General features: G+C 47.1%; 1 protein-coding gene across 10 annotated transcripts in view; it reads left to right on the forward strand.

Annotated features, from left to right (window-relative positions):
* The window catches only part of LYPD6B (LY6/PLAUR domain containing 6B), a 169,257-nt gene that overhangs the window by 89,330 nt on the left and 56,923 nt on the right, over positions 1 to 23,004 (forward strand). For 6 of the 10 annotated variants that reach the window (XR_012001520.1, XR_012001519.1, XR_012001524.1 and 3 more), the window contains one exon: positions 3,624 to 3,799. The exons of 1 other annotated variant lie outside the window; for it this stretch is intronic. The gene's annotated coding sequence lies outside the window, so the exon portion shown is untranslated. Of the gene's footprint in view, positions 1 to 3,623; positions 3,800 to 15,118; positions 15,334 to 23,004 lie in introns of all 10 variants that reach the window. 3 more of the 10 variants (XR_012001522.1, XM_072757732.1, XR_012001523.1) reach the window with 2 other exon arrangements.

Genomic DNA, 23,004 nt, shown 5'->3' on the forward strand with positions numbered 1-23,004 from the left:
GGGAGGCTCCTCGAGGCTCAATGCCAGAACTTGCCTCCGAGCCACAGGCAAACACTAAGCCAGCGGCTCGCTCTGCCTGGGTGGCCAGCAAGGGCAGGGCCACACGTCGCTCCCGGCCGCTCGCTCCTCTTCTTCAGCAGGTCCCGACGGAGCCCCCATCCATGCGGCCCGGCCTCCCCGGGGCCCTGCCTCGGATCCTGCCCTGGGCGGGAGAGCCCAGCTCGTCCTGCGCAGCCTGAGCCCTTACCTCGGCGCTGAGCAGCCCTGGGACGAAGGCGGCCCACGTTCCTGCTAGGTGCAGACAAAGGCTGCGTGGTCCCAGAGGGAAGGCCCTGGTGGCTTGATCAGCACCCAGCCTGGCTGCACCACCTGTCCCACGGGGACCATCGGCCGCAAGCTGGCACCTCGGTGGGGGACACGGTGCCTGCCCCCTCTTGTAATGACATCACCGAGCGCCTGATGATCTTAGGTGTGCACTGTGAGCGTGCAGGCCTGGCTCACCCGAGCCTGAACAGCAATCGTTTTCTCATTTTCTGCTCAGTTGAAAGTGTAACAGGTGAAGCAGCGTAATGGGGCGGCTGGGACTAGGTGGGGAGCCCAACTTGCCCCCCAACTTGCTGCAGCACAACTGTCCTTGTCGCCGACTCACGCGTGCACCTTCTCAAGATCCAAGGGACGTTGTGGGGGAAGCCGCTGACGGCCGGGCTCACAGGGCTCACGGTGCCGGGGAAAGGGTGCCCACGGGAGCCCCAAGTGTGCGCAGAGCCGGGAGCCGGGCGACAGCTTGGGGCTCCTCTCCTTTCCCAGCGGAAAGCAGAGAAACAGAGGTCTCGTGCTGGTTCGACGGGGGAGTAGCTTAGGCCGAGAGTTCGCGGACTCCACGGAGAGGCCTGGGGGTGGGGGGCTCCCCTAGTTCTTATCTTAGTCTTTTAATCGTAGGCAGCTACTTTTGTGACGGGAACTGGGCCCCAGAAGCTGTTCTGGAGTTGGTGCCGGACCGTGTGCTCGTTCGTGCAATGACATCACCTGCCCCAGGGAACCGTGGGCTGTGGGGGCTCTGGGGTGTTCGTCCTCCTGCGGGTTACGTGGCTTTGGTGGGGGGGATGCTGGGGACGCTGAACCCCTGGCTCCCTGCCGCGGGGCTCAGCATCTTCTCTTGGCGTCAGAGCTTGGGGAGCGGTGTGCGGGGTGAGCTGGCCGCCCGGTGCTTCCGGGGGGCTCTGAAGAGAAGCAAAGGGGAGCAGCGCCCCCAAAGCTGCAGGGAGGGCAGAGAGGCTTCTTTCCGTCGTCCCTCGGGTGCTGACCTAGAGAGCTGCGCCTTCCCTGAGGGCTGAAGGCCAGAGGAGGTAAAGGTGCACAGGCCAAGGGAGAGCAGGCCCTGGGGGGATGGGGCGGCCCTCCGGGGGGCAGGTCGCCTGTCCGGGCTCTCCAGGCCTGGCTGCACTGGGCACTGGGCGCGCTGCTGCGCCCTGAGGGCCAAGGTCCCTCCCATATGCTTCGTTTCAAATAACTTCTTTATTGTTAAAAAGATTTTATTTATTCGTGAGAGACCCAGAGAGAGAAGCAGAGACCCAGATAGAGGGAGAAGCAGGGTCCCTGCAGGGAGCCCAACGCAGAACTTGATCCCGGGACCCCAGGGTCATGCCCTGGGCCGAAGGCAGACGCCCAACCGCTGAGCCACCCAGGGGCCCCTCAACTTTGTATTAATAGACATTCAGATTTTTTCCATTTTTTTTTCTTGCACACACTACGCCGGTACATGCTGCATTACGTTCTTTATCTATACATCTTTGCACTTTACAAGCAAATACTTTTCACTATAATAGATTCCTGGGAGTGGAATCGCTGGGTCAGAGGAATACATATTTTAGATCCTGATACGACCCTTTTGGGTGCAGTTCACACGCCGTATCAATGACGCTGCCTCTTTCTTACAGCAGGTAAGATGATCTGTCTCACCTCAGTCTGCCTGACGTTAGGAGCTGTCGGGCTTTTCATTCGAATGTATGTTGTTTTTTTTTTAAGTGAATACATTTTTATTTAAGGAATTTCACATGTGAGTCCTTCCATTGCCAATCACCTCGGTTCTCCTAAAGACTAAGTAATGATCTTCAAGATACCCCTTTTATTTTTTTGATTTTTATTAGATTGTATGTATTTATTTGTGAGAGACACAGAAAGAGAGAGAGAGAGAGGCAGAGACCCAGGCAGAGGGAGAAGCAGGCTCCCTGCAGGGAGCCCAGTGCGGGACTCGATCCCAGGATCCCAGGGTCACATCCTGAGCCCAAGGCAGACGCCCAACCCCTGAGCCACCAGGGTGTCCCTCAAATAACTTCTTTAAACTCCTCCTGCTTTCAGACTACTTCCCTAGCACTGGGGCTTTTATTCCCCATACCGCGTGAGAAGGTTTCCGCTAACTTGTACGGTTAGACGGCCGAGGAAACAAATGCCGATTCTGAGCTTCAAACATGTAACTGGGGGAGCTTCAGTGGAACCCAGCGTCGTGGCACAAGTTCGTCCTCCGTTCTGGAGGCTGCTCTTTCTCCAGAGAGAAGTCTTCTCTGTCTGCCCTGTTTCTGATCGTTGTTGCCTAAGTGGAAAAGGAGGAAAAGCTGCAGTTGGAAAAAATAAATTTACGCGAGATAGGGTTCGGCCAAAATATGAAACTATGCTGTAGACTTACCATATACAAATTTTATTTAAATTGCGACGCTTATTTAGTGCCTAGTGTGCTCTGCTAGGGATTGCTGGATACTAGTCAGCCCTGCTTTCATGGGGGCTTATCTTATAGCGTGGGAAGCAAATAGACGAGTAGTGAAATTGTGTCAGGTCGTCATAAGTGAAGGAAAAAAGAAGTAAAGCTGGTCGGGAGATGGGGAAGGTCTGGGAAGGCCCCCTGTCGTAGCTCAGCTGGTCAGCGGAGGCCTTTCTGAATAGGTGACATTGGAGCAGAGACCTGGGTGCATCCAGGGAGTAAGCCGTGTGACCGTCTGGTGGGAGTAGGAGGGGATGGGATCGTTCCAGGGAGCAGGATAGCACATGCAAAGGTCCTGAGGCAGGACCAGAAGGCCGTCGATGTGGCCTTTGGGAGCAGGTAGGTAGAGGGGGATCAGAGAGGTGGCTGGGATCCGTCCAGTTGGTTTGCATGAACGGAAGCAGCCTCCATCTGTCTCTACTGGTTCTGCTGCCAGTGTTTGACTGAGCACCGTTACGTATACCGGTCAGATAATGAACCTCTTAGAAACCTTGCCGAACGTGTTTGCTGGTTTAACTGCACAGACATGTCAGCCCTGACAGTTCATCAGAAAAGGAATTTGAAGGGAACACACAAAGGAATCTGGAATTTCTGCAGTTCATTAGGCTTATCACTAGAGACTGCATTTTATTTAGATTCTGTGTTTTAAATGAATAATGTGACTAAAGGCTTTCTGTTTAGTTAAATGGCACGATGCGAACAGGGTAAACATGCGGCTGCTATGCTCTAGTGGGAAGAAGCCTGAAGGAAGCAGCTGCGTGGTCTGCTGTGCATTGTGCTACGGGGTGTTTCTAGAATGTGGAGACGGTAGGAGTGCTGGCTGGCACCACGGACTCCGTCGTTGACGCTCACCTTGTTCTCCCCCGAGGTGCCCATGGTGCCACTGCAGAGAGCTACCCTGGGAGTCCTCAGCACCCTGCCCTCGCTCCATGAGCCTTGGGGGCTGCGGTGAGAAGAAGAGCTGCACAGTACTGCTTCCATCGCCTGCCTGCCTGCCCTCCTGCCCCGTCCGTGAGGAACACAGAATACAACTCCATGTAAACGGTACGCACACGCCTGCCTCATTTTTCTTCTTTCTTTCTTTCTTTTTCTTTTCTTTTTTCTTTTTTTAAAGATTTTATTTATTTATTCATGAGAGACACAGAGGGAGAGAGAGGCAGAGACACAGGCCAAGGGAGAAGCAGGCTCCCTGCAGGGACCCCGATGTGGGACTTGATCCCGAGACCCTGGGATCCCAACCTGGGCTGATCTCAACCACTGAGCCCCCCGGGCGCCCTGATTTTTCAGTTTTAAAGGGCCTTCTCAGTCTGGAGGATACACTGCTGACCCTCCTCCATGCCTCCAAAGGCATTTCTAGCAAATTCCTTTCCCCTCTCTTAGACAACCACCAGCACCACCACCACGTGACCAGATAGGCTGTCGCACGCTTGCAGATTCTGGAGCTCTTCCGCGGCCTAAGTGTAGCCTTGCCTCACTCTTGTCAACGCTCATTACCGGACAAGACCACAGTTGAATCCTTCCCACGTTGATGGCCATTACGGTTTTTGTATCTTTTGCGTCACGGTCACTACTGTGATGAAAATCCTCGCAGGGTCTTCTCTTTGCACGTTTGTAAGTGTATCTATGGGAAGGATTCCTAGGAGTGAGTTGGTGGGCAGAGGGGGACGGAGCTCTTCCACTTGGACACAAACTGCCAAACTGAATCCATTTACAGCGCCCCCCCCCCCACTCCAGCTGAGAATACGTGTTTTCTCGCATCCTAAGCGACACCTCGTATTACCCCTTCTTTGGTGTTTGCAATATAAGTGAAGAATGCTATTCTCTGATAGTTTTATTTGCGCGTGTCTTAGAGTGAAATCTCAATCAGAGGTAAACAATCCTGCGTTTTTGCCAGGTGTCGTTTGACCATGATTCTTTGAAACCTGTTGAGACTTCTTGGAGACCCAGTACATGGATAATTTTATACACGCTCCCAAGTGCTTGGGGTGGGGAGGGGGGAGGGAGAGTGAATTCTATTTGTTGGGAATAGGGTTTTGAACCCATTTTTAGATTAATCTTGCTAGTTAAGTTCCCATTATGTGTAACCCTAGTAGTTTTTTTCTGCATACGCCATCAGATTACGACTTTCACAAGAGAACGTCTCCCGCTCTGTGCATTTTTCCGTTTGTCCTCGCACGTGTCAGCTTTCACCGGATATTGTTGTAGGCTGTGCTGTTCAGGAAGACTGTAGTTATTTCTTCTTGATGCCTTATAAGCATGCATTTGTTCCTTTTCGTCTCTGATACTAATATTGCTACAGCATCTGACCCCCCCGATTTTGGCTCAGGTCACAATCCCCAGGGTCCTGGGGCGGGCCCCACCTCTGGCTCCATCTCGGCTTCTCTCCCTCTGCCCCTCTGTCTGCACACACTCTCTCAAAAAACAAATCTTTTTTAAAAAAAATATTGCTACACCAGCTTTTTCTCCTTTCAGGTGGTTTTTGGTATATCTTTTTCATGTTCTTCATTTTTATATATTTTCTGTGACTTTGTTCTGTTATTCTAGATGTGTCATTGGAAGACTATAATTGAATCAGATTTGTAAAGCCATTCAGCACTTTGTATTCTAATGTTTCACATGTCCGTAATTTTTGAATTCCTGATGTATTTGAGTATTTTTTTTTTTTTTTTGCTGTTTTGTGTTTGTCATGTAAAACCGTTTTCCCCCTTTGCTTCTTAAAAAATAGTTCCTGCCTTTTGTTGGATTACTCAGATTTTCTCTTATTTTTTCCCCCTCCGTCTACCTAATTAGAAGATCATTTTATTTTCTAGAACTATTATAGCAAAGTGCCACCAACTGGGTGGCTCAAAACCCTAGAAATTTATTCTCTTGCAGTTCTGAGGCTAGAAGTCTGAAATCAGGGAGTCAGCAGAACCACGCTCCCTCCGGAGCCCATGGGGTGGAAGGAATCCTTCCCTGGGCGATAGTGTCTTATGGTTTTCTGGCATTTGTTGGCATTCCTTGGTTTGCAGTTGCTCCAATCCCTGGATTCCTGGTCACTTCATGCTCCCCCATGAAATGAATCTCTGAGTGATTTCTTCCTTTTTTTTTTTTTTTTTTTAAGATTTTATTTATTTATTCATGAGAGACACAGAGATGGAGAGGCAGAGGGAGAAGCAGGCTCCCTCCAGTGAGCCAGATGCAGGACTCCATCCCAGGACCCGGGATCACGCCCTGAGCAGACGCTCAAGCACTGAGCCACCCGGGCATCCCCTCTGAGTGATTTCTACTTTTAGTTTATTATTCCCTCCCTTCTGCTTGCTTTGGGTTTATGTTGCTCTTTTTCTAGGTTCTTGATGTGGGAGATTGGGGTGATTGGAGACATTTCTTTTCTAATTGTTGTATTTAGTGCTACAAATTGTCCTCTCTGCACTGCTTTAACTGTTCTACATATTTTGATATAGTGTATTTTCATTTTCTTTCAGTTAAATATAGTTTTAAATTTCCTTTGACTTGCCTTTGACCAGTGGATCACTTAACAGTGTATTACTTTGTTTCCAAGTATTTGGAGATTTGCCTGTTATCTCTCTGTTACTGATTTCTGGTTTGATCCATTGTGGTTGGAGAATATGCTCTGGCTGATAGAAAGTCTTATACATTTGCAGAGGCTTGTTTTATAGTCCATGACGTGTTCTCTCACGGTCTGTGCTTCATGAGCATTGAAAAAGAATGGATGTTGTGTTTTGGGATGGACTGTTCTAGAAATGTCAGATTCTATTAGTTGATGTTGTTCTCTTATGTTCCTCTATGTTCTTGCTAATACTGTCTAGTTGTACTAACAGCTCTTGAGAGAGGGTCACTGCATTTTAGGAAGCTTTTTTTCCCCCCAAGAATATATCTTTCCTCTTTGAGGACTAAAATATTATCTGAATTTGGGACGCCTGGGTGGCTCAGCAGTGGAGTGTCTGCCTTCGGCTCAGGGCATGATCCCAGGGTCCTGGGATTGAGTCCCACATCAGGCTCCCTACAGGGAGCCTGCTTTTCCTTCTGTCTGTGTCTCTGCCTCTCTCTCTCTCTCTCTCTCTCTCCCTCTCTCTGTATATGTCACTCATGAATAAATAAAATCTTCAAAAAAAATGTTATCTGAATTTGTAAGGAGCATTTCTTACCTGACCCATCCAACAGACCTTGGACGTTCTGTGACACCAGTGTCTCCTTCTTATGCGCTTCACACTTAAAGGCAGACAGTACATCTCAGTTGCTGGAGGTGAGCACGGTGAATCACAGCTGCTGGAGGAAGCAGAAATAGTAATGATTTGAAATTCCCCCGTCTGTACTATTGTACTAAAAAGTTAACTGATTTCTTAATACCCGGGCTTGCTGTGCTCTAGTTCATCTTATAGGCTTATCCTGTATGCTCAACCCTGCTGCACGTTACAGCCTCCTGGGAGCTTTTTAAAAAATCCTGATGTTTTGGCCCCCACTCAGGATCAGTTAAACTAGAATCTGTTGGTGTCCCTCTGGGCACTGGCCTTCACAAGAGCCCCCCAGGGGGCGCACTGCCAGCCAGGGCGTGGCCTAGCTAATCTCTCCAAATGTTTGTGGAGCACCTTGGGTCTGCAGGTCCTGTGCTAGGTCTGCAGAGGCCCAGCGGAAGAACGTCCTTGCTTTTTAGGAAATGTGGTCCCGTGCCATTTTCTGCAGGTCTTTTACCTGAGACCCAGTTCATATTTCTTAATTGGCTGACCTAATCACAGACCACTAATAAGCTGCCTGGGATAGGAGTGAAAAATGTTAGGAGTGCGAGGGGAGTTGGAGCGTAGCAGCCTAGTATTTAATCAGGGAAATAAGAAATACTGCATCCTTTGCATTCAGTCCTTATTTTTTATTTTATTTTATTTTTGATCATTTTAAAAATTTTTATTTAAATTCAATCTGCCAACATCTAGTGTAACACCCCATGCTCATCCCGTCAAGTGCCCCCCTCAGTGCTGGTCACCCAGTCACCCCATCCCCCCGCCTACCTCCCCTTCTGCAGCCCTTTGTTTGTTCCCCAGAGTTAGAAGTCTCTGATGGTTTGTCTTCCTCTCTAATTTTTCCTGACTCAGTTTCCCCCCCTTCCCTTCTGGTCCCTTTCACTATTTTTTATATTCAACGTATGAGAGAAACCACATGATACTTGTCTCTCTCCATCAATCCTTATTTTTGCCACTTCTGTACTTGCTGTGTGCTGTGCTGCCTGTTGGTACCCCATATTGGTATTCTAATTCCCTGCATTCTCTTGGACTAAAATTCTCAAAGTTTACCCTTTCCCTCTCTACTTGATGGATTATAAGCTACGTATCTTAATTGTATTCTTTAGGGACTACCTCTGTTTTTCAAAATTACTAAACTTTTTATTTCAGAATAATTCTAGATTTATACAAAAATTAAAAAACTAGTAGCGCTCCCACACACCCTATACCCACTTCCTGCCTGTATTACCATCCTACATTAATGTGGTACATTATCAAGATTAATGAACCAGTGATGATGCATGATAATTAAAGTCCATATTTGTTCACGTTTCCTTAGTTTTTACCTAATGTCTTCTATCTGCCTCGGGATCCCATCTAGGATACACCACGTTACATTTATGGACTATCTTTTTTTTTTTAATATTCATAAAATCACTTATTTTCCATTTAGTTTAAGTTAATTGGTAGCTTTCTTTCTGGTAAAGCAAGAACATGAACATACCTTAATTCCCCTTTGTTTCTCCATCCCAACTTCGTGGCTAGTGTTACGTAAATTCTGGCTCCAGTTTGCCTTTAGGAACATCAATGCCAATGAGTTTTTCATGGGGCAAGGATGTTGCATGGGAAATGGCTGTTGTTGGTCTTCCTGTGCTGAGGACATCAGTGAAAACCACAGGTCTGCAGCACCAAGTTTTGGTTGTCACATTTGATGATTTTAGAAATGTGTCTTCGGAAATCGCAAAATGATTTTTCTTAAACCACCCCACTCTCACCCCAAAAGAATGGCAAAGGAAATTAACTGTGCATGACAAAAACTTGTCCTTTCAATCTTGGTACTTTCTAGACCCAGATATCTCTCCATCCCACTCTCTTTTGAGGAGCTTAAAAAACAGAATCATCATGAGATGCAGTAAATAACACCCATGGAGCTTAATTGTTTTTAAAATTGCAATTATAACTAATTAAATGCTAAGATGCGAACAGCTGCATGAAAATATTTAACGGCTTTCTTGGAGCTATCCCCACTTCAGATAGGACTTTTAAAAAGGCTACTTAATGGAAACACGTAGCGAGTGGTTATTTTATTTCTCACATAAAGTGAGGAATCAACCTGAGAATTGACAAGAGGTGAATTCTCTGGGTCTCTTTGGCTGGTGGGCAACCACAATACCAACATGAGGAGCGCCTAAGAGTGGTCAGCAGGCATGGCCAGCTGAGGCAAGATCCATTCCACCTGGAGGGTAAGGACTGAGCTCAGTCTTGAAAGATGAGCAGATTTTGCTTTTCATTTGATACGCATGGATTAAACTTGGACTGTGTGCCCATCACCATTAGACCTGGGACCTCTGGGTGGACTAAGTCATGACTTTCACCATGGGGGAGCTCACAATCCTTGGGAGGGGGGCTGATTCATCAGTGGCTGCAGTCAGGTGCAGGGGATGGGGATGGCCAACTATGGCCTGTGGTACCCATCAGTCTTTCTTTCCTACTTCTCTTCCCCCTCCCTCATCCATCCATCCATCCCTCTGTCCCTCCTTCCCTCTTTCCCTCCATTTATTTTAGAGAGTGCACGCATGCGTGGGCTCATGAGTCAGGGGAGGGGCAAAAGGGGAGAAACTCAAGCAGCACACTGCAAGCTGAGTGCAGAGCCCAATGCGGAACTTGATCTCATGACCCTGAGATCATGACTTGAGTAGAAACCAAGAGTCTGATGCTTCATTGACTGAGCCACCTGGGTGCCCCAAGCTGAAAATGATTTATATAAAGTGAAGAAAAAACAGGGATGGGTATGGGTTCTCCTGCCACTGCCTCCGTGTGTGTGTATGTGTTTCTGGCCAAGCCGATCCCCATCTGGCCCTTTAGATGACAGCCCAGTGTTTATGGGTTAGAATTGCAGCACCCCCGGCACCCCCACAGGCTATAGAGACACAGCTAAATCCGACTGGGGGAGTCAGAGAAGGCTCCCCCAGACGAGGAACTGCAAGAACAAACATCTGACACCTCTTCTACTTTAAATATACCAGCTTCCCTATCATCCTTCCTTGATTTTTTTTTTTTAAGATTTATTTGTTCTTTCATCTGCTGCTTATCAAATGTGGCTTCAGTTGCTGTTGTCGCTGTTGATTGTGTTTCTCTTCATTTCTCTGAAGCAGAGTTTCTTAACATGAAACCTGTGGATGGGGCTTCAGAGGTTCTTTGAAGCCCTAGCCTGAAAACAAACTGATGCATGTGCGTTTACCTGGGCAGAGGGCTCACGAATCTGTCCTCAGGTTCTTAAGGGATCCCTCCTTCAAGCAATTTTGACAGGCGGTTTTAGAGTGGCTTTGTCAAAATGAAAATCAGTGCCGCTGCTGGTGGGTCTGGCCAGCGCAGGATGAAGCAGAGGGATGGTGAGCTCCGTCTGTTGTGTGTTCAGGCCGAGGTTCCAGTAGCTTTGTTGGCTCACTTGATGCTGAGTGAGCAGCTCCTCTCAGAGTACCATGTGGCCGGGCTGTGAGTGTAGTTGCTGTTTTAGGGGATACAGGGGAGATCAGAGGATCTCAGCCCAGCTGCTAAAGCAATGTAGAGAAGAACTAAGGTACAAACAATTGTTCTGGAAGATGCAAACCCCGGGTATGAGTGCAAGGGGTTCCAGGGAGACGGGGAGAGGTGCTGCTTGGGTGCACCTCTCCACAAGGTGTGAAGAACCGTATCTGTGTCTCCGTAGCCTCTGGACTCAGCTCAGCACCTCTCCAGGAGGGTGGCCGGGAGGGGCGACACCTCCAAACCGCCTCTGGCAGGGAGAAGGGAGGGTGGATCTACTTGCTGGCCTCACCCCCATGTCCTTTTCACATTGTGACTGTCCCACGAGGCGCCAACCCTGCTTGCCATGATGTTGGCATTGTCCACCCCTCAGGGACCTCAGGAAGCTGGGTACTGCTCTCCTCAGTGTGCTGGTCTAGGCCGAAAGCAGAGGGGTGCCCAGTGAAAGGGAGGGTGACACTCGAAACAGAGATGTTGGGGGTACTGAGGGCATCAGCGAAGGTGCATAGGCTGTTTCTAGCGGTGGGGGAGGCAGGCCTCTGAGCAAACAGCAGGTAGAATGAGGGACAGAGGCAACTTGTGACCGAAGGTAAAAATAAGCGAGTGGAGAGGCGAGAAGACCGTCCTGCCGAGGTTCACACTTCTCCGCACCCAGCTGATGTTGAAACCTCCAGCCTGTGCCCAGGGGTGCAAGGGTTGAAAACAAGCAGACACCGTCTCCTCTTTCATCCAGTGCCCGAGACAGATACCAATCACTTGATCACACTCACGAGTGTAGAACTGCGAATGATGAGCGGCCTGCTCCGAGAGCCTCCACGAGACGGAGGGCAACATGACGGGAGAGGCCCCAGAAGGCTTTCCAGGCCAAGTGGCGTGTGAACTGAAATAGAAATGCTGGGTAAGAGTTTAGGGCCAGAGGAGAGCTGGGCGACCCCTGTAGGCTGGGGGACACCACGCCCAGAGGCCCCATGACAGGATGGCATGTGGGAAATGGATGGTCAAGAAGAAGGCCAGCGTGAGCAGAGCACAGAGCACCAAGGAGGGTGGTTGGGGAGGAGGGGCTAGAGGGTACTAGAAGTCCTAGCCTCAGCAATCAGGCAATGAAAAGAAATAAAAGGCATTCAAATTGGCAAAGAAGAAGTCAAACTCTCCCTCTTCATAGATGATGTGATACTGTACATAGAAAACCCAAAAGCCTCCACCCCAAGATTGCTAGAACTCATACAGCAATTTGGCAGTGTGGCAGGATACAAAATCAATGCCCAGAAGTCAGTGGCATTTCTACACACTAACAATGAGACTGAAGGAAGAGAAATGAAGGAGTTAATCCCATTTACAATCACACCCAAAAGCATCAGATACCTAGGAATAAACCTAACCAAAGAGGTAAAGGATCTATACCCTAAAGACTACAGAACACTCTGAAAGAAACTGAGGAAGACACAGAGATGGAAAAATATTCCATGCTCGTGGATTGGCAGAATTAATATTGTGAAAATGTCCATGCTACCCAGGGCAATTGACACATTCAATTCAATCCCTATCAAAAACCATGGACTTTCTTCAGAGAGTTAGAACAAATTATCTTAATATTTGTGTGGAATCAGAAAAGACCCCGAATAGCCAGGGAATATTAAAAAAGAAAACCAGAGCTGGGGGCATCACAATGCCAGATTTCAGGTTGAACTACAAAGCTGTGGTCATCAAGACAGTGTGGTACTGGCACAAAAACAGACACATAGATCAATGGAACAGAATAGAGAACCTAGAAGTGGACCCTGAACTTTATGGTCAACTAATATTCGATAAAGGAGGAAAGACTATCCACTGGAAGAAAGACAGTCTCTTCAATAAATAGTGCTGGGAAAATTGGACATCCACATGCAGAAGAATGAAACTAGACCACTCTCTTTCACCATACACAAAGATAAACTCAAAATGGATGAAAGATCTCAATGTGAGACAAGATTCCATCAAAATCCTAGAGGAAAAAAAAATCCTAGAGGAGAACACAGGCAACACCCTTTTTGAACTTGGCCACAGTAACTTCTTGCAAGATACATCCACGAAGGCAAAAGAAACAAAAGCAAAAATGAACTATTGGGACTTCATCAAGATAAGCTTTTGCACAGCAAAGGATACAGTCAACAAAACTACAAGACAACCTACAGAATGGGAGAAGATATTTGCAAATGACGTATCAGATAAAGGGCTAGTTTCCAAAATCTATAAAGAACTTATTAAACTCAACACCAAAGAAACAAACAATCCAATCATGAAATGGGCAAAAGACATGAAGAGAAATCTCACAGAGGAAGACATGGACATGGCCAACATGCACATGAGAAAATGCTCTGCATCACTTGCCATCAGGGAAATACAAATCAAAACCACAATGAGATCCCACCTCACACCAGTGAGAATGGGGGAAATTAACAAGGCAGGAAACAACAAATGTTGGAGAGGATGAGGAGAAAAGGGAACCCTCTTACACTGCTGGTGGGAATGTGAACTGGTGCAGCCACTCTGGAAAACTGTGTGGAGGTTCCTCAAAGAGTTAAAAATAGACCTGCCCTACGACCCAGCAATTGCACTGTTGGGGATTTACCCCAAAGATACAGATGCAGTGAATCACCGGGATACCTGCACCCCGATGTTTCTAGCAGCAATGTCCACAATAGCCAAACTGTGGAAGGAGCCTTGGTGTCCATAGAAAGATGAATGGATAAAGAAGATGTGGTTTATGTATACGATGGAATATTACTCAGCCATTAGAAACGACAAATACCCACCATTTGCTTCAACGTGGATGGAACTGGAGGGTATTATGCTGAGTGCAGTAAGTCAATCGGAGAAGGACAAACAGTGTATGTTCTCATTCATTTGGGGAATATAAATAACAGTGAAAGGGAATATAAGGGAAGGGAGAAGAAAAAGACTCCTAAATCTGGGAAACGAACTAGGGGTGGTGGAAGGGGAGGAGGGTGGGGGGTGGGGGTGAATGGGTGATGGGCACTGAGGGGGGCACTTGACGGGATGAGGACTGGGTGTTATTCTGTATGTTGGTAAATTGAACACCAATAAAAAATTAATTTATTAAAAAAAAGATTATATGGATAATGCCTGTAGAACAATTAGAAAATACAGGTAAATGTAAAGAAGATAAAAGTCATCCACAATCTTCAAAAAAAAAAAAAAGATAAGCTTCTGCACAGCAAAAGAAACCATCAACAAAACTAAAAGACAACCTACAGATGGGAGAAGAGATTTGCAAATCACATCAGATCAAGGGGCCAGGCCAGGTCAGGCTTGGGGACAGGGTTTTCACGTTTCTCTGAAGAGCAAGTGGAGACTTGTTGGAGGAATTGAAGTGAACCGTTACGGTCATGTTAGCGGTAATTTGGAAGACCCAGAAAGAGGACCCTAGGATACTGCAGAGCCTCTGAGCTTTACACTGTCATATGAGAACTGTGGATTTTGCTCTTTGGTTTTTGTTTTTAGAGAGGGAGAGAGGCAGAGGGAGAGAGGATCCTACGCAGGCTCCAAGCCTGGCGCAGAGCCCAACATGGGACTTGATCTCACGACCCTGAGATCCTGACCTGAGCGGAAATCAAGAGTCGGATGCTTAGCTGACTGAGCCACCCAGGGGCCCCAAGAACTACAGCTTTTGGAGCTGTTCCTGAGAAATCCCAAATATTAACCACCCCAAGGACATGTGAAGGGAAAGCCACTCCAGGAAAATCCCTCAAGTAACAGAGAAGAGGCAGTCAAGGCTTGGGGGCCTGTGGCTCTGGGAGACCCTCATACCTACTTACTTGCTGGCCCTAGGAACATTTTTCAAAGTGATGCAGAACTTTTCTTCTAGAGTATTGTTATCTTAGATTTCCTAGCAGCATTGTCAGGTAGGGCAAAAACCTAGAGGTAACCACGTGGAATGTTCTAGAACTGAATCTGGAGTACAGGTGTCTTCCCAGGGCCTCGTCCCTGCAGTGGCAACCCTGGGTGACGGTCAGGTGAGGGGCTCCTCCCTCACTGTCTGGGGCCAGGACTGTACACAGGAGCATGTCCAGTCCCAGCTCTTAGTGGTTCGTCAGAGCAGGGACCCAAATTCCATCTGAGCCTTACTGTAAGCTTGTGCCCCGGCCCCCAACACCTATTCTGCTTCCAGGAGCTTTGGGGAACATTGTGTGGCTAAAAACTCCACGCGTTCAAAACAAAATAGAGCAGAAACCCCATGGTGAAGCGATTGGAGAAAGGCCTTTTATGCGTCCAACGACTCAGTCACCTCTGGCTCGTCATAAACAGAATAATCCAGCTCATTCGCCCAGGAGAAGGTATCTCTACAGGGCAGCCTTTCTGTCTCTTGAAAAGCTTTGGGAGGAATTTAAATTAATTCTTATTTGGCAGGAGCTTCCTTCTGCATTGTGATTACCTCCAGTCAGAACAAAGGGTCTGGTGACTGCAGCAAGCCTTGGGACTGGGTACGGCAGCGTGGCCGATCACAGCTGTATATGTGTGAGCCAACGTGCGTGTGTACGCGGGTGTTTTCTAATCAAGTCCGCGATTCTAGTAGTTCTGTGGTTTGAGCTGGGAGTCGTTTTGATCCTTCCTGGTTTTCCTTCAGGATATTTGCAGATGGCTTCAAGAGCAGACCCCCTGGTGACCCATTAGTCTCTGCAGTGTCGGTGCACCAGCAGCAACGGGGTGACGTCTGTGTGCGAGGTCCCCATCCTCACGTCCCCTGGAGGGCTCTGAGTTTTCCTCTTTGAACTGGACAGCTGCATGTGAGGAGTTGATTTGACACAGCGAATCGTGGATGTTCCTTCTGAAAGCTTTCAGGTGCACCCCAAACTGTTACATCTTCCCAGGAAGGTGACGAGAAAGGAAGAGGGGCTGGGCTGTTTCAAGGCTCTTACCTTCTTTGTGGGTCATGGACCCAAGTGAATCTGGGAAGACCTCTGAACCGTCTCTTCAAAAGAATGTCTGGGCTCACACTTTCCCACACTGTCTTTTTCTTGCTCTTACCTCCAGGCTCTACGTGAGTCTGGAATTGCCAGACCTTTTGATTTTTCAAGACAAGTTAGAAATATAGATTTTTGTGCGATCTTTTTCTTTTTCTGTCATTATTTTAAAAAGCCATGCAGCCAAATTAATACCTCTCCAGGCCGTTCTAGATAGTCACAAAATCTTCATCTTACGTAGGGTCTCTCAGTTCCATGTGATTTACTTATCTGTTTGGTTTGGCTTCACTTTTTCCTGGGAGGCTTTCCTCAAAGGCCTGGTGATCTTGGCTGAAAATTCAGTGGGTGGGGGTTTGCTGTGGGTGATGGATGGGGAGTATACACGGGTATTTCTCTTTCCCAGAGAAGAGGAGTCTGGTCTCCCAAGGGAGGAGGAGGGGGGTAGAGTATGAAGGGACACAGGGAGGGAGAATGTAGGTCTTTCTAAAGTTGGATGCTACTGTCAGAGGAGCAGCTCGTTTAGTGGGTGGACTGTTGCTAATTCTCCTGCATTCAGTTTTACGCTTCATCCCACTGCCTTGAGGTCCAGAGAGTCCTCTTGTTAAACTTTTCCAAAGCACAGAGCCCTAGTCCTCTGTGGGGTTAGATGCCTGGCCTGCACAGGGATGAGGAGAGGCGCTGGAGGTGCTTTTTAGATAATCTCTGCTTTGAACCTCTTTGAACCTCTAATATAAGATCTACCTCTGCCTTCTTGTCACCTGGTGCCTTCAGGTGTCGAACCTCTCAGGGATTCCACAGACTGTTATCTTTCCAGTTTCTTCACCACTGTTTTCTTTCTCACATTCTGTACACACCTCCTGTTCTGAACCCTATAAGTTATCCCTCAGCTCTTCTTTTTTGGCTTCAAGTTTCAACACAGAGTAGCTTAATGTTGCTGCTCTGGTATTTTTCAAGCCCTGTCACCCGGTGACTTGTCCTGCCACAATCACTGCTGCTCCTTGACCGGTCCTGCTTCCTCAGTCTCGGGTGTCTCTCCGTTCTTCTCTTTATCACACACAGGTCACGGTGGATTCTTGACCCTTGACCTTTCCTGTGGCTTCTTGATCCCAGTGGCCTTTCTCCTTTATCTTGATCCCGGCCACTCCTTTATCTCATCAGTTTGCTCCTCTTATGTGATCTCTCCTAGATTATATATATATGCATCCCCGAGGGACTCGCCCACAGCTCTCTTCCGAAATAAACATAGCCAGGTCCATGTGCACAGCTGTGACCTGTCACTAGGCCATCCTGGATCTGCGTTGTGATCCCCAGCCCTCCCCTGGGATTTAATCTAGTTCCTATAAATGCCTGTTGCAGATGCTTACGTGAAGATCCTGCAGAAACCTAGATTCACACGTTGAAAACCAAATCCATCTTCTCTCCCACAACCAGCCCTCCTGTCCGTGCTTTCCATGTTTGTTAAGGGTGTTCATTCAACTTAAAGTCCTTAGGGCCTCAGATCCTAATTGGCTGCAAAGTCATCGCAAGTCTCCAGGGTCTCAGAATCTGTCCCCTGTCTTTTGTTCCCATTTACATTGCCCGTCTTTAGGACTGCAGCACCCCTGCTTGAAGGATCATTCTTACAGCTCTTCCTGCCTCTGCTTTATCTTCTCTCTACTTGGTCTTCTACACCTGTAATGCCCCAGTCCAGGTCCAGTGGCATCAAAATGAACCGAGAGTTTTTAAAAATGGCGTATTTCTGTATACCTCTACTCAGTGATTGTGATTCATTGGCTCTGGGTTGAGACGCCGGAATCTGAATTTTTCAGGATGAGTTCAGTGAGTAAAGCAAATTTAGAGCAATATTTGCTGAATGTATTATTTATGATTCTAGCACAAAGAGCAATGCTATGTGATTTTTTTTAACAGATGTATGCATATATCTCTATGTTTCTTTGTATAAACACGGACTAGAAGGATATCCACTGAAGGGAGTGTTTGCTTCTGGGGAAGGGAACAAGGTGGAGCTCAAGGGTAGGGATGGTTTATTTCTCTTAAAAATCCTAAAGCCACCGTGGCAAAACATCAACATGATTTTATTATGAATGGGAAAGGTTATATTGTTGTTTGTACTTGTCCTTCTGTATTAAGCAATTTTGAAACTCTGCAGATGATCCTGATATGTACCCAGGTGTCGGCTCTGGGGTACCACCTGAAAGTACAGACGTGACCACATCACGCCTATTTGAAAGCCTTCCATGATTTCCATCTCCTACAGAGTCCATTTCAAATTCCTCAGCATAGCATTCGAGATGCTGGCCTAGATTTTTAGCTTGCTTTCCATTACTCACCATTCACTCAAGTCAGTAGGCCAGAAAGCTCTACTCTTTCTTCATGGAAGCTGGAAAATGCCATTTGCTTTCACTTGGCTCTTTTTGAGATTTTGCTTCTTCTGTACTTAATTCTCTTCCCTAGCTTACTGCTTTTGCTCATCAAAATATTGTGTTTCCTTCAAGATCTCTCCTAAGTTCTGCTTCTTCTAGGAAATACTCACCCTTTTCAAAACTTCCATTTCTGGATTTCCCCTAGAATTTCACCTATACTTCTGTGATACTTACAGTATTGTATTAGTCATTGTTACTCACTTTTGTGCTTATCACATCCTCCCCTGTCCCCAAACATAAGTGCTTGAAGGTGGAGACTGTATTATTTATTTACTCAATATACCTTTTATTGATCAGATATTCCTGAGTGCATGTTATAATGCAAGACTCTGCGCTAGATTATGGGGAAGATGTACGTGAGTAGAACAGAGTTCCATTCAGACTCGGTCATGAGGTTTGTGACAAGTGTTCAAGTCACTAAGGGGTGGAGAGCACGAGAATGCCTTATCTGTCTGGCAGGCTTCTAAGTTTTAAAAGAAAGAGGAATCCAGTGTGGTTGATGAAACTTGTCAAAGACTAATGGATGAGTTGTTTTTTGTGTTGGGCTGTTCTGTGTAAGACCATTGACAAGGGGATCATAGGTCAAGATAGAAGCTTGTTGAATTAATGAATACTTCTAGGCAGAGGGACTTGAAAGTCTTGGAGGCCTTTGAGAATCTACTTAAGAACCCTCAACAATTTGACCAGACCTTGGACCAAGTGCAAGGGAGCAGTGGAAAATAAGACTGGGCGAGGGTTTGGGGCTCATTCTAGTGGATCTGGATGCTAGGCTGTATGGAGATTGGGCTTCATTTGAAAGCCTGGGGACAAGGTTGTGGCATGATAGGGCTCTATTTAAAGCAGCAGCGTGTGGCATGGTCAGGGAAGGAAGCTGGCAGGCTGGGAAGGAGACTGGGGATTCAAGCTGGGGCCAAGGTAGTCAGGCAGCAGGCATGGGAAAGAGGAGACAGGCATTAAGCACTTTTGTAGGATAGAACTGATTGAATTGGACTTCTTCACTGCAAGTTACAGAGCTGTAACTTGAAGCTCTGGAGCAAGTGGGTGAAGGCCCTTGAACATGACTCAGAGTTCATCTTGGGTCCTGAGTAGGAAACGAGCCTGTTAATATGAAGAAGAGCACTGGGAAGAAGATGGGGTTTTCTGGTACAGATGATGTATTCTGACTTTGGATATTTAGTGAGTTTAGTAATATCCTCTCTCCCAAACTAGATATATCTAAATCCTAACCCCCAGTGCCTGTGAATGTGCCCTTACTTGGAAATAGGGTCTTTGCAGATGTAATGAAGGATCTTAGGATGAGCTCATGCTGGATTTCAGGGTGGGCCCCAGAGCCAAGTGTCCTTAGAAGAGAGAGGGAGATTTGACCAAAAACCCGGGGAAAGGGCATGAGCAGACCGAGCAGTTATGTAGCTCCACACCGAGGAGTGTCAGCAGCCACTAGAATGTGGAAGAGGACACAGGCTCTCGCTGAGCTTCCAGAAGACACCGACCCTGCTGACACCTTGATTTTGGATTTCTGACCTTCTGAACTATCAGAGAATAAACATCTGTTGCTAGTCACTAAATTTGTGGTAGTGTTTTGACAGCCCTGGGAAACATACAGAGATGCTCAGATTTTAAAACAGGACAAGAATGGACCAACCTTGAACCCCTCTCTGTAACTTTGTTGTTTTGTATGATCCACTGAATCCACTGTGGATATTCATTGTGAAGATCCTGTTGCTGTTGTGAGTTTGGTGAGGGGGGTAAGGGTCACGGAGAGGAGCGAGGTGTGTTTTTGATTACATGAGGCAGGGAGAGAGTGGATTTGCTACCTTACAGGGAAAACTATTTCAAAAGCAAGAAGCAATCAGTAATTGAGCCTTTACCAAGTTTCTATTTTGTGTCCAACGCTATGCTGGGCTCTGAAAAGAATATGAGTAAGATTCCATATGGACTCTTGAGGTGCTCACAGCTCAATAATTGAAACAGAGCCATTAGCAAGGTGAATGTGTAATCAATTGTTAAGAGGTATAAGGAAGATTGAACTGGATGAGGAATCTTTATTTTTTATTAATTGGATACTTAAATTTAAAAAATTCATCACTGAGTTTGAGATTCTGTGACAAAGTCACTCAACAGGATGTGTCCCTTGATTCCATTAAGGTCAAGTTACCCCTTGGTTGAAGGCATGGTGCCTGCTGATTTAACATGCAGAGCCTTGGAGTTTGTAGGCTGAAAAAATCATCCTTTCTTTTTTCATTTCCTTGCTAGCAAAGTGCTATGCAGCCCACAGAATCAGCAGGGGGTGGAAGCACAATCACCCTCCGGTAACGGGAACTGAATAAATTCAAGTACTGTCTTATCTAAATGGTTTGACAAGTTCCCATTCACCTGGCTAATTGCATCAGTCTGCTCTCCTTTTTCTTCCACGGGGCTGGGATTTGGCAGATGTGAGTGTTAGCCTGAGTGTTGGTGGCCCTGCTGCTGGAATGCACCCTGGATGGGATCCCCCACCCCATCACTGTAGTCTGGGGAGGACCCACGAGCCTTGTCTGCTGACCCCAGGAATGCTGGTGCGGGGGCATTACTTCTACTAGGAGATCTCACATTTGTCTCTGGACATTCCAGACAAAGTCATGTCAAGCTTGTATTGGATTGGGGAGGTGGCCAGAGCAAGACCGAAGAGCTTGAGAAGGCTAATGGGGCTGGGACCTGAGGACAGGCAAGGTGATCCCTTTTGGTTCCTCTGTCACTGGTGACTTATCACCATCAACCTAGTCCATCTGGTATGACTGCCGCCCCACCCCAGTGCAGTATAGTCCCTTTCAAGCCATAGCACCTGGAGCCAGACCCAATGCCTACCTATGCCATAGGCCAAACATTATCTACGGAGAGTAGGAATTAAACTACGGTGTTCGTGGCTCCCAGCACTAACAAAAACATCAGGCAGCTCTCCTGTATGGATTTCTCCAGTGAAGGAGAAAGTAATTACATGTGAATCAAGTCTTGAAGCAACTGGGAGTCCTCTTATCCTTCATAATCTCTTGCTCTGGGCTTGTTTCTGTAATGTGCAAGGCTCTTTGGCCCCCAACCTGTCCTTTTCTTTTCAAGAAGAGAGGGGATTAAAGTTGGTTAAGGCATCTGAACCAGCCTTGGGTATTGAGGCAAGAGAAATGAAGACTCCGTGTCTGGGAACAGTATCCCCAAGATTGTTTGTAGGGTGACTTCTGGTTGGCAGAGAGCATTTGGGAAGGGAGCAGAGAAAGCTCTTTGAGTCTTGGAGGTCCAAAGTCTTGGGACAGGCCCTGGTGCCCTGTTTTAGAGTAGGGGCCTTCAGGGTGTCTGGAAGGTGTTCCTACTTGTCACTTTCTTTGGGTTTATTGATTATCCTGGTTGGGGATAAGGAAATGAATGACAGGGAGCCCCTTGAGAGGTAGGAGACAGGGGGTCCTTGCCTGTCCAGTCTCTTCCCTGGAAGTGTAGGCATTCAAGGGAGGAAAAAGGGAAGGGGTGCCATGACAAGTATCACAGCAGCAGAAATCTCTCATTTCACGGTTCTGGAGCCTGGAAGTCTGAGGTCAAGGTGTGGACAGGTTTGGTTTCTTCTGAGGTCTCTCTCCTTGACTTGCAGATGGCCGTCTTCTCCCTGTGTCCTCACCTGGTCCTCCCACTGTACACGTCTGTGTCCTAATTACCTCTTCTAAGGATGGTACTCATATCGGGTTAGCGCCCACCCTAAAAACAAAAACAAAACAAACCTCATTTTAATTTAATCACCCCATTCAAAGGCCTCGTCTCTAAACATAGTCACATTCTGAGGTTCTTGAGGTGTTAGAACTTCAACATATGAATTGGGGTGGGGGAGGGAAGAGGATACAATCTATTCAGCCCAGAATAGAAAGGAATTGGCATTCTCTACCAGGTTCAAGCTTAATTTTATAACTTCTGATGAACACTGATAGCTTTATCAGGGTTCTTTATTTTACTGAAGATTGATTGATTGATTTGAAGGGGTGTGGAGGGGCATAAGGAGAGGGAGAAAGAAACCCAAGCAGACTCTGCTGAGCGCAAAGGCTGACGCGGAGCTTGATCTCAGGACCCTGAGATCACGACCTGAGCTGAAACCAAGAAAACTGCAGTGACTGCACCACCCAGGCGCCCCACTTTATCAGCGTTCTTATCTTTACAAGTGGATCCATGCCATGGGAAGACATTTCTGAATGTGTGTGTGTGTGTGTATGTGCACACTCGCATGAGAAAGATTTGAATGAATTTAACACAAGTTGGAGGATCAGAGTGATTATCACAGATGAAGCTTTCATATTCCAGCTATGCCCCTCATCCACCCCCAAAATGCCTATTCCTGATGCCCTGAGAAGAGGGGGAGAGTCATGGCTTGGGAAAGAGAACTGAGCATCTCCTCATTCTGAGGTTTCCTTATTAGGCTAATTTGAGATCCTTTGTGTTCATCCTACTTCCAGCCTGTTTGGGGCCAGCTCCTACAACCCATGGAAATGTCTCCTGTCTCTAGAGGCAACGGACTGTTTACCTATATACTAATAGGAACAATCTTAACCGTGTTCATTTTGTTTTTATCTACAAAAAAACTCTTGCTTTTGAAGTCAGTATTAAAAAACATACAGGAGGAACTCCAGGGTAAATTCTCTATATTTTTCTAAAACCATTTCTGTTGGTTGAATGACATATTCCCAGTTAACTGGACGCAAAAGTGGTAATGAAGTTCAGCTCAGCCAATTGTTAACAACCCGGGATGACAGCAAATCCTCCCAGCTGAGAAGTTTATGCTGAATAAAGTGGCCCAAATCCTCTATGGCTCTTGATTTTTTGCTTGCAATTCCCTTGTCAGTGTGCAGAAGTGGTGGTTTTTCATCAACTTCCTGCGGACATCTTTTGATGACTCACACTGGGCCACTTTTGTGAACTCAGGTGTGTGGTGGCATCCCCACCTCGTGCCATCTGCCCTTTTATACCCTCTAAGGTGAACACCAGAGTGGAGTGCAGGTTCTCGCTTTTTCTTTCAACTATTAAACTGTGTTGCTGGGAAGGCGCTGTGTGCTTCTTAGCACCCGTGTGCCCGCACAGAAGACTTATTCCCTTGTGTATGTGTCTAGAAATAAAAAGCT

This window comes from Vulpes vulpes, chromosome 5 (genome assembly GCF_048418805.1).
Source record: "Vulpes vulpes isolate BD-2025 chromosome 5, VulVul3, whole genome shotgun sequence".
Lineage (NCBI taxonomy): Eukaryota > Metazoa > Chordata > Mammalia > Carnivora > Canidae > Vulpes > Vulpes vulpes.